The following is a 12350-nucleotide window of genomic DNA, read 5'->3' on the forward strand; positions in this document are numbered from 1 at the left end:
GAGTCGGGAGGACTGGTGGTCAGGCCACGCTGGGCTGTAGAGCAAAGCCGGCGCAGAAGCCAACGGCACAGAACCAAAGAGATGGCTTTAGAACAGAACCAACTGTCTGATGGGGGTAAGAAGCCATCAGTGAGGTACTGGGTATTTTAGTTTTTTAAAACATTACTGTATGCCTGCACGTGCATCCCTCTGTGGTGTGTGTGTGTGTCTTTGGAGGTCAGAAAGGGGTCTGATATATGGAGGAGCTGGAGTTGCAGCCCAGTATGGATGCTGAGAGCCAAACACAGGTCCTCTGCAAGAGCAGTTTGTGCTCTTAACACCTGAGCCTCCTCTGCAGCCCAAGAACTGAATAAATAAAATGTTGTTCTTTTTTTTTTTTAATGTTATAGGGCTGATGAAGTGACTCAGAGAGCACAGCCTGCTCTTCCAGAGGACCCACGTTCAATTTCCAGCAACCACATGGCAGCTCACAACTGTCTGTAACTCCAGTTCTGGGGCATCTGACATCTTCACGCAGACATGCACACAGCCAAACACCAATGCACATAAAGAAAAAACAAATAATTTAAAAGTGCTATAACTTATTTAATTATAATCACAGAGGTTGAAATGAATTGTGTTGAGGAATTAGTGCTGTGTTCAGGAGTAAAATCCCCTTTTGTACAACCTGTGTAACACCTTAAGGAGCTGCCTCGAGCAGCGCGGAAGCTTTCTGTGTTAGAAAGCCCAAATGTTTCCGGAGAACCTCATAAGTGGGCCGCTGTGCACGCAGAAATGCTTTTTTAATAGTATTTTTCACGGTTCCCGGTCAGGGAATCAAAAAAAGGAAAAAAGTATTTTTCATGTTTAGCACTCACAGCCCGAAGCTCTTTCACACTTCCACTTCTGAATTCCAGGCTGTAAAAATGACGCCAGCTGCCAGGTATTATGGTATGCGTCCTTCCACCTCTTACCGGCCAAGTCCTGACCCTGTGTCTCGGAATGTGACTGCACACGGTCCTTTAAAGAGGTCATTATCTGCAAAATGAAATGCATAGGCTCTAATTTAACAAGCCTGGTGACCTCATAAAAAGAGGTTAGGGCACGCGCTCACACACACACACACACACACACACACACACACATATGACATAAGGAGAACAAAGCCAACTGAAGCCCAAGCCAGAGCCTCAGAGCAAGCCCCCTGCGCTGATTCTGGATCTCAGACTTTGTGGCCTCCAGCACTGTTGACTGCCACCCCCCCCCCGTCTTATGTAACCGCAGCCCCCAAACATCAACCCACCAAGTGACGCAGGGAAGGAAGAGGGATGGAGACGGAGCGAATGAAGACAGCTGCTCTAAAGGACAAATCCCTTTTCCCAGAACTATCCATACCTGTCTCCTTAAAGCAGCCATTTGCACCAAGAGCAAGGGTGACGAATGTTCAGCCTCCGTGCCTGTTCTTCTGTGCTACCACATGTGGCCTCAAAGTGACAGCCAGTCCTCCGAGAGCCTCCTGTCTCAGACAGTAATGGCCTGTGCCAAACAGGCAGAGCCCAGGTGGGAAGAGAAATGAACAGAGAGGCCTCACCCCGAGCCCCAGCTGAGTTCTGTGTAAGTGTCAATTACAGGTGAACGTGGCTGGGGCCAAAGAGCTTGGGCAAACCTGGAGTTGACCTCCAGGGCTCTGTGGCTGCAGTGAGCTTGACAAGGGCCTTCAGTCAGAAAACCCTGTAGGAAGGAAAAACTGCTGAAGGAAGGCAGTTGTGAAGGTCAGGTAGGAGTGTCTCTCCCCTGTGGTCCCCACTGAGGTCAGGCTGAACACGGGGAGTCGGGGGGTGGGGAGGGCTGGAGGGCTGGGGGGGACTCTCGGTTCCCTTGACCAGCACTCTGTTGAGAAGACAGTAGCTCACTGAAGTGTGTAACCGTGTGCATGTTTGCGTGGAGGTAAGAAGTCACCCTCAGGGGTCATTCCTCAGCCATCAGTCACCTTGTCTTTTGAAACAGGGTCTCTCTCTGGGACCTGGTACCCCCAAATTAGGCTAGAGTGACTGGCCAGAGATCCCCAGGGATTCTTCTGTCTCAGCCTCCCCAAACCTGGCATCATAAGCATGAGCCATGTGCCTGACTTTTATGTGGGCGTTGGGGATCAAACCCCAGTCCTCCTGCTAAAGCAGCAGGAATTGTGTCCCCTGGCAGATCTCCTTACATCTCCCCGTTGTTCTGAAAACAAAGAGTTAATCCCAGAACTCAGGAGGCAGAGACAGGAGGATTTCTGTGAGTTTGAGGCCGGTCTGGTGGACATTGTGAGTTCCAGGTCACCCAGGGTTACATAGTGAGGCCCTATCTCAAACAAACAAGCAAACAAACAGTTCACGCATAATAGTACTTCTCTGGTAATTCATTTGTATGAATGAACTAGATTTTTCCAACATGAGGGAATTTTCTGGGGCAGGTGGGAAGCTCTAGGATTTATCACTGTGGGTGCAATAGAGTCTCAGGCCAAGGAGAAAAATTAATTACCTCAGAGCCATGTTCCTTGGCAGCTGGAGCTCTGCTGGCGTCGCTGCCTGTGGGTACATTTTTCTGCTATAAAACCTTATTAATCTGAAATCTAAAGAGCAAAAGCGAAAGCCCCTCAGCAGCCCCCTCCCCTGCATGACCAGGCTCAGCTAATCTTAGCACTTTTATTAACCACTGCTAAAGTTCTTGTCAGTTAAGAGCAGGGCAGGCCCTTTGAAACAGTCATGATTTTTAATTAACCAACTTTAAAATAATGAGTCTTGATTGTAATTTGGTATGATTTAATTAACTTAAGCCTCCTCACCCAGTCAAGACATCCTTAGACACTAGGCTTCTCTGAAGGACCCCTTGGGGGGCTCATCTGGATGTCAGTATATGGGACCCTGGTTCCCAGGCATCTCCTGTTATCCCCAAGCTCTACCAAATCCCACTCCCCCTTCTCTTTCTGAGTGCTGGTTCCCTCATCAGCTGCTCCCCTCAAATCCCCTAAAGTCCTCTGCAGAAAACCTTCCCACAATTCCTGATGGAACTGGAGTTCACAGAGATCCAGGGGTTGGTAGAGCGACCTCAGATGGATCTCGGATCCTAACATCACCTCATAGCTCGTGGGGCCTGATTTGTGGTTAAATGGGGAAATATTTAGAATTTTTCTTGACCAAATAGGAAGCCCCTTTGCGGTGTAAACGCTCGTCGTCCGCGTTTGAGGAAAGTGAGACACCGCTGCAAAGGCTTAGCCAGCAGGGAGGACGGAGCCCAGGCCATGCCAGGCAGGCTGTGGGTCATTAGCGGTACCCTTCGGGTTAGGGGGCTGGGAAATTAAAGGTGAGCTGAGCTCTGGGTAGTGGATGCGCTTCGGCCCCAAGACCAGCACTTCTGTTTTGACTTTATTTTTCTGATGTATGTATGTATGTATGTATTTTTATTTTTGGTTTTTCGAGACAGGATTTCTCTGTGTAACAGCCCTGGCTGTCCTGGAACTAGCTCTGTAGACCAGGCTGCCCTCTAACTCACAGAGATCCGCCTGCCTCTGCCTCCCGAGTGCTGGGATTAAAGGTGTGTGCCACCATGCCCAGCTTGATTTTGGTTTTTGATATTTCAAACAAGACTTTCTTCAAGATATGTTTTCCATCAGGCCTCTAATTCCCTCCTAAAAATAGTCAGACTAGAAATCTGAGCCTCATTAAACAGCCAATAAAGAGGTCTCTGATGACTTCCTCACTTCAGGAAGCCTTGAATTAATTATTTCCACTCAGGAAAATGTCATGTTGGACTTCAATCCTACTTCAGACCCCAAGTGACCTCCAGGAAGAAACAAAGGAAAAGCCATCTCCATGTCTACAGAGCCAGTGGGAAGAGAACCCCACTTTCCCCAAAATGAGCTTCAGTAGATTAGTACAGCCATGTGCCGCAGGTAGCAACAGCTTGGTTAGCCAGACGTTGGTGGTTTTACGTGATGACGCTGCCCTGTGACATCATGGAACCCTTGTGTCGGCAACGCTGCGATGTTCATACAGTGACAGTCTCGTAGTGATGCACTTCCCACCTGGTACCCTGTTATTAGGTGACACTGGGAAGAGCCAAATATTCATTCCTCATTAGCTTCTCAGCCGTCAAGGGTTTATATTGCTATCCATTGCATTGTTTAGCAATGAGACTCACCTCGAGTCTTACTTTATCAAGTCAGAGACTTTCTCAGAAGTTCACACAGAGAGCCTTCTAGACTCCACTGCTCCTAAAAGAGCATTGCCAGCCAGGGACCAAGTCCTTCAACATGTGAGTGTGTGTTGGCTGGTCTACCTCCAAACCACACTAGCCAACATTTTTCTTTTAATTTGTGGGCTTAGTCCAATTTCAGACTTTAGAGAAATTCATTCTGATTGTACTTCCAAATTCCTAAGAAATTGAAAAACGAGAGTACTCTTGTCAACCCTCTGTAGCCCTTTCACGTAAATATCCCTTCTGGGGCCCCTGCCGTGCCAGGCCCCGGGCTCGGTGGAGTCTATTTAAAATGTTCCCTCTCTTGTCTCGAGCAGCCCAGCACAGGGGAGAACCTGGACTGTAAGCAGAGTGCAGGGCCAGCCACGGATCTCCAGGGTGAAGCCAGAGAAAGAGAGTGGTCTTGAATGGAGTTTTCCAGAAAGAGAAGGGGCATGTGCTCCAGTTATTGGGGGTGGGGTCAGGTGTGGCAGGATCAGGGAGTTTTGTCCTTTCTTTTCTTAGTTGGCTTTGTTAGCAGGTTAGCTTTTAAGCTTCTGGTTCATTCCAGATATGGTGCCTCTGGCCTTGGGAGAAATTTGGCCTCCCTGGACCTACATGTGACTCTGCATTCTGGGAAGTAGTTGTTGGGTTGCCGAGAAGCAGTACCAGACCCTGTGTCCCACGTCTTTAGTCCTGCACTAGCTCTTGGCCCCAGACTAGTCACTAGGAGGCTTTGTCTTGTTTGTTTGTTCTACCATCCCCTCTCTGCCCCCCTCCCCACCTCCACTGGGTTTTGGACTCCCGGCTCTTTTCTCACCATAGCCAGGTTATCAACAGTGTTGTGGGAAGGTCTGGGATTAGCTCCCTTAGAAGAATTCTAGCCTGACATGCTCGAAGCCCTGGCTTGGCTCCCTTATATTGCACAATCTGGCTGTGGTGGCACATGCCTTTAATTCTAACACTGGGAGGTAGAATCAGAAGGACCAGGTCAAGGCTTGAGGCCAGCCTGAGGTAAATGAGGGAGAAAGGAGGGAAGAGGAAAGAAGGGGGCGAGGGTGGGATGGAGGTGGTAGACTTAAGCACAGGCAAGGTACTAGTCGCCCCTATGGCGGTCAGGGGGCAGCATCTGGTGTTTGTCTTCTCTTTTCATACTTTCCAATTGTTTGAAACAGGTTCTCTTGCTGTTCCCTGCTCCATATACCAGGTTAGCTGGCCCACAAAGTACACTGGCTAGTTTTTGGTCAATTTGATAAACTTGGGAAGAAGGAACCTCAACTGAGACAATGCCTCCATCAGATTGGCCTGAAGGCAAGTTGGTGGGACATTTTCTTGATTAATGATGGATGTAGGAGAGTCTGTCCCACTGTGGGCTGTTGTATGGGCCAGTGGTCCTGGGTGGTATAAGGCAAGCTCCGGGCCTCTGCTTCAGGTCCTGCCTCCAGGTTCCTGCCCTGAAATAAACCCTTTTTTCCACAAGTTGCTTTTGGTCATGGCCTTTATCACAGTAGAAAGTAAACTAGGTCAACAAGCTTCCAGGTGAGTTTTCTGTCTCCACCTTGCATCTCTTCGTGGGAGTGCTGGGGTTACAGATGTGCACTATGCATCCAGCTGTGCTTGGTCCTAGGGATACAGATTCAGGTCATGCCCAAAGTCAAGCACTTGATTCAATGAGCCATCTCCTCAGCATGAGTATTTTATTTTATTTATGTATGGGTGTTTTGCCTGCATTTATGTCTGTGTATCTTGTATGTATCTGCTGCCCTTAGGGCAGGAGATGTTGTTGGATCCAATGGAGTAACAAGTGGTTGTGAGCCTTCCTGTGAGTGTTGGAAACAGAACCAGCTCTTCTGCAAGAGCACCCAGTGCTCATAACCATTGAGCCTCCTCTCCAGTCACCACCTCCCAATATTTCTAGAAGAGGAGGAAGAGGAGGAGGAGAAGGAGGAGGGAGGAGGAGGAGGAGGAGGAAGGAGGAGGAAGAGGAAGAGGAAGAGGAAGAAGAAGAAGAAGAAGAAGAAGAAGAAGAAGAAGAAGAAGAAGAAGAAGAAAGAAGAAGAAGAAGACTCAGTAGTAATTTATTAGATTCCATTAGACATTAGAAGTAACAAGGCCACCAACTCCTTACAGGGATTTTGCAACTTGTGGTTGTTTAGATGTGTAGTTGTTTTTCTTTTACTCTTTGGGGGTCTAGCACCCAGCTCCCAAATAAATATACAGAGTCTTATTCTTACTTATAAACAGGCCTTAGCTTGGCTTATTTCCAGCCAGCTTTTCTTAAGTTATCTCATCTACCTTTTGTCTCTGGGCTTTTATCTTTCTCCATTTCTGTATATCTTTTCTTTCTTTCTTATTCCATGTATGGCTGGGTGGCTGGCTCCTGGCATCCTCCTCTCCTCCTTTTCTTGTTCCTCCTCATGTTCTTCTTCCTCTGTTTCTTCTCTCTGCCTGGCAGCACCACCTGTTTCTCACTCTTTTTTTTTAAAAAAATATTTATTTATTATATATACAACATTCTGCCTCCATGTATGCCCGCACGCCAGAAGTGGGCACTAGATCTCATTACAGATGGTTGTGAGCCACCATGTGGTTGCTGGGAATTGAACTCAGGACCTCTGGAAGAACAACAGCTAGTGCTCTGAATCACTGAGCCATCTCTCCAGCCCCTGTTTCTCACTCTTGCCTCACCTTTTGGTCATTCAGCTCTTTATTAGATCAATCAGGTGTTTTAGGCAGGCACAGTAACACAGCTTCACAGAGTAAACAAATGCAGATAAAAGAATGCAACACATCTTTGCATTGTTTTTTTTTTTTTATTTTTTTATTTTTTGGTTTTTCGAGACAGGGTTTCTCTGTAGCTTTGGAGCCTGTCCTGGAACTCCCTTGGTAGACCAGGCTGGCCTCGAACTCACAGAGATCCGCCTGTCTCTGCCTCCCAAGTGCTGGGATTACAGGAGTGCGCCACCACCGCCCGGCTACATCTTTGCATTGTTAAACAAATACTCCACAGCATAAACAAATGTACTGCATCTTAAACCAATATTCCACAACAGACAAGTCAGAAGAAAAACAGCCAATTTGAAAGGACTCTTGTCTTAAGTTCTTTCTCTGTTGCTGATAAAGCATTCTGGAAAAAGCGCTTAAGGGAGAAAGAGTCTCTCGGTGCAAAGATGAAGTCCATCACACAGGAAAGCCAAGGTGACAGGGGCCTGAAGCAGCTATGTTGGAGCCATGGACGTGGATTTGTTCCACTTTGACCAAAGGTCAGAGTTCAAGTCTATTCTTGCCCCTTCAAGGTTATGACAGGAGGTTTTGACCTAGGGTATGGTTACTTGATGCTTTGGGCATTGAGAAGGTGGTTACTTTGTTTCTTGCATCGTGGTAGAGAAGTCTTTTGCCTTTCTCCCTCCTCTTTGGCTTGGGGTATATAAAGCCTACGAGAAATAAACACGGGAGGATTCAGTGTTCACTGGGTTGGCCTCCGGACTCTATCTCTGAGTGTGGCATCCACACTCAGGAAGCAGAAAGTGATGGATACATGTTGCTGTCAGCTTCCTGTCTCCATTTGCACAGCCCATGGTCCCAGTCAGGGAATGGTTCCACCTACAGTAGGCAGGTCTTCCCATCAAGGCAATCAAGGCGTGTCTCCCTGGGATGCTAGACTGTGTCAGATTTGTCAACACTGCCCATTATTGCTCTCAACAGCTGAAGACGAGGGATTTGCACACCAAGATGAGCAATGTTAACGGTAGATACTGACCTAGAGGATGAAAAGTAGAAGAACCCAGATTTCCAAGACCGGCTGTAGTATGAGTCCACTTATATGACTCCAGAAAAGGCAGAACTGTAGGGACATAAAAAGATTAGTGGGGGACAGAAATAGACAGTGTGGGGGGATCTGATTGTAAAGAGACGTATGAAGGGAATGGGGGGGGTGACTGCTCTGTTTTGTGAGCAGTGCTACATATATGATTGCGTATGTTTGTCAGAACTCATAGAACTGGATGCTGAATGTGTAGCACGCGCCCTTAGTCCCAGTACTCAGGAGGAAGCAGCATGCAGATCTCTGTGGGCTCAAGTCTGGTTTGGTCTACACAGTGAGTTCCAGGCTAGTCAGGGCTACACAGTGGAAATCTGTCTCAAAAATAAAACAAACAATAAGAACAACAAAAGCCCACAAAAAACTCACAGACCTACAATCACCAGAGAGTGAATTTTACTGAATTGATGTGGGAGTCTTCTGTTTTGTGTTGATTTCATTGGTTAAATAAAGAGACTGCCTTAGCCCTTTAATAGAACAGAAAATTAGGTAGGCAGAGTAAATGGAACAAAATGCTGGGAGAAAGAAGCTGAGTCAGGCAGTCGCCATGATTCTCACTCCCGACACAGACGCAGGTTAAGATCTTCCCTGGTAAGCCACAGATTATTAGAAATGGGTTAGGTCAATATGTAAGAGCTAGCCAATAAGAGGCTGGAACTAATGGGCCAGGCAGTGTTTAAAAGAATACAGTTTCCGTGTAATTATTTCGGGTAAAGCTAGCCGGGTGGCGGGACACAGCCCAGCCCGCCCGCCAATCTTATTACAACACTGAATGTAAATTAATTTTTTTCAAATGAGATTTTTATTTATCTTGTGTACATGTGTATGAGTGTGGAAGCCAAGGTGACATGGGAAGTGAGTGGAGCTCAGAGAACAGTTTGTGGGAGTCAGTTCCTTTCTCCTGCTGTGTGAGTCTTGGGGTTTGAACCCAGGTCATCAGACTCCCACTGAGCCATCTTGCTGGCCCCTGGCTATATTTTGAAAAGAATTCACCAGGATGTGGAGACTCAAACAGAACACCCACCTTTACAAATGAACCTGCTACAAAGCAGACGCTGACCATGGTGGGAACAAGCCTGCTGGGTGCCTTTGAGAAGTGGGCTCCTGCCCTGATCCTGCCAGACAGAAAGAATGCATAGGAACATTGTGCTGTTAGTGGGGTTCTCACACGAGCACTGCCCAGCAATTCTACAACCACATTGTGTGTGTCCTAGGGCAGGACAGACACACAAACGTAGATGTTGGGAGCCTATGTTTTTACTGTCAGAGAAAATCAAAAACAAAACACGCTGCCACTTAAAAGAGATGTGAGAATAAATCTTACATGGATACTGAGATATCCATATGAATTAAAATTTATTTTAATTTACACTTAAGTTTTTGAATTTTCACAGAGAGACATATATACAGGTGGATACAGATGTGTGAGCACACAAGTGTTACTGTAGAGAGATGGGTTTTCCTGGTCTGTTCTCCGAGAACTTAGAAACGGTATGTTCAGTGACAGGATGTATAGCTACTGCCCCGATTTTCACATCTGAGAAAAAGGAGTCAACCCTGGAGACGTAATTGATTCCGGGACCAGCGCAGGGAAAACACAAGAGCTTGGAGCTTCTTGAAGTGGCAGGAGGATGGGTGCATTTCAAGAGAGAGGGGTTGGGTGGTGGTACAGCCTATAATACCAACACACCAGAGGCTTAGGGTGGCAAGTTCGAGGCCAGCTCTATCTCAGAAAATAAATAAATAAGGATGTGGGGATCCAACCTGAAGAACTTACAATGAGGGAGCTATAATAATTTGCACGTAGTAAATAATAACAACATGTAAAATGCTTGGAACCAGACGTAAGTCAGCCTTGTAAGTTTTTTGAACACTTGCATTTATATTATGAAGTCTCTTATGAGACCGAACACTAAATGCTTATGTTCGCTATATGACTTATACATCTATCCTAAGGTTAATTTTACACAATAGTTTTAATACTTTTGTGTGTGATATGAGGTCTCATGATATGCTATGACATCAGATCGGCGCTCAAAAAGTTTTAAATTTTACAGTTTTGGATTTGGGATTCTATATTAGAATCTGAGATATTTGTATAAATCTAAAGCCCAGATTAGGGATACTTAACCTGTATTATAACCACATGATATAATAAATCCCCACAAGTCTATACTTAAGCCAGATTACCAGAAAGGAGATGAAGGACATTCTCTGTGCACAACATTCCAGTTCCTGACATGAGTAATAAATGAGGGGCTATAGATAATAATTTGTTAATGAGGGAACTATAAAGTTCTCATTAGGCAAGCACCATGGCTATTGTCATTGCTAGCACAATCTACCAAATGATGTTAAAATTTTCAAAGATTTGAGTTGAAATAGAATATTTACATAGCCTCAAAATATCTTCCTTAAGATATTTATGAGACTGGGAATGGTGGCACACACCTTTAATCCAGCACTCAGGAGGCAGAGGCAGGTGGATCTTTGTGAGTTTGAGGTTAACTGGGTCTATATAACAAGTTCCAGGACAACCAGGATTATAAAGAGAGACCCTGTCTTGAAAAACAAACAGAAGATATTATAAGAAAAAAATCCTTTCAAATTAAAAACCCAGCTGAGTTTGTTAGGGTTTAGCAGCAGAAGGGTACTTTGGTGAGTATGCCTCAAAGATCACACCACGCAACAGATCTCACCAAAGAGATTTATTATGGGTGGGGAATGAAAGACTTTCTCAGAGCAGCAATGAGAGGGGGTGGTGGTGGGGGGGAAGACAGAGACAAATAGCTAGACAGAGAGAGAGAGAGAAAGAAAGGGGGGTCTGCGAGAGAGGAGATCTTTTAAAGGTCATTTGGCAACTGCTGCTGGTGTAGCTGCTGTTACTGAATGGCTGAAGGCAGGCTGGGACTCCTGATTTCTAACAGAGTTTCTCTTAACCAAGGGGCTAAGGTTAACACCATCAGTAGTAGGACCAGGAACAGGGGCTAGAGTGATGGCTCAGTGGTTAAGGGTCTACACTGCCCTCACAGAGAACCCAAGTTCAGTTCCCAACACCCATGTTGGATGGTTCACAATTGCCTGTAACTTCAGCTCCAAGGCATCCGACGCCCTCTCCTGGCCTCTGTGACTATGTACTCACATGCACACGTACAAACACTGGCACACAGAGACACACACGTACAAATGAATGGGAATAGAGAGATTGCTCAGTGGTTAAGAAGAACTGTGTTTGTTTCCCAGCACCTACAGAGAGGCTCACAACTGTCTGTAACTCCAGTTACGGGGGATCCAAAGCCCTTTTCTGACCTCCATAGGCCCCAGGCCTGTCCATGCTACACATGTGGGCAAAACACTCATATACATAAATCTCTTAAAAATTTAAAAATAGCAAATAATGAAATAAATCTTAAAAGACAAGTCAACAGCAAATTCTACTGACAGGATATATGTATATTCCAAACATGCTTTTGTTAGACTTACACATAATTCATTTTTTGGGGGGGAGGGGGGGAGAAGGACTAATAAAGTGGTATTGTTTTTATAATTGCAAATGTCAATTGTTTATTTTGGAGTTATAGAAAATCAATAAAATTTGATATATTTACTTTATAGTCTGTATCCTTGCTATAGTTACTTTATAGTCTGTATCCTTGCTATAGTTACTTTATAATTCAAGGAGTTTTGTTAAGGGTTCCTTGTGGTTTTTTGGACTGAGGATTTAGCTTAGTGGTTTAAAAACACTATTGTCTTGTAGAGGACCAAGTTCAGTTCCCAGCACGCACATGGTGACCCTCAATCATCTATGATTCCAGTTTGAGGGGATTTGTCCCCCACTCTGATCTCCACAGGCACCAGGCATGCACATAGTCCACAACATCCATGCAGGCAAACACTCATGCACATAAAATAAATAAATCTTGAAAAGTTACAAAAAGACTACTCGACACAGACTTCTCAGGGGGAGTGTTGCTTGGCTCAGAGTTTCAGAGTTCAGTCCACCACCCTGGCCCTGCCGGTCGGCCCGGGGAAGGCAGACCATCGCAGCGGCAGTGGCAGCGTGGGATATGCCGCTTTCCTCATGGCGGACAGGAAGCTGAGGAAGAAGATCGGCCAGGAGGAAGGCTGGCCCCAGGGACCCACTTCCTAAAGTTCCCACCCCCTCCCCAAGGAGCACCCCTAGCTGGAGCCCAGCTTTCAACCCCAGGCCTGTGGGAGATGTGCCAAGATCAAGCCAAGTGGTCATTCTAAATTCAGAGTATTCACAACTCTTTTCAATATCTGCCTGTTTTTCCCTAAATTTTTTTATTACATTTATTTATGCATGTATGTG

Source organism: Microtus pennsylvanicus, chromosome 3 (assembly GCF_037038515.1).
Source record: "Microtus pennsylvanicus isolate mMicPen1 chromosome 3, mMicPen1.hap1, whole genome shotgun sequence".
In the NCBI taxonomy this organism is placed as follows: domain Eukaryota; kingdom Metazoa; phylum Chordata; class Mammalia; order Rodentia; family Cricetidae; genus Microtus; species Microtus pennsylvanicus.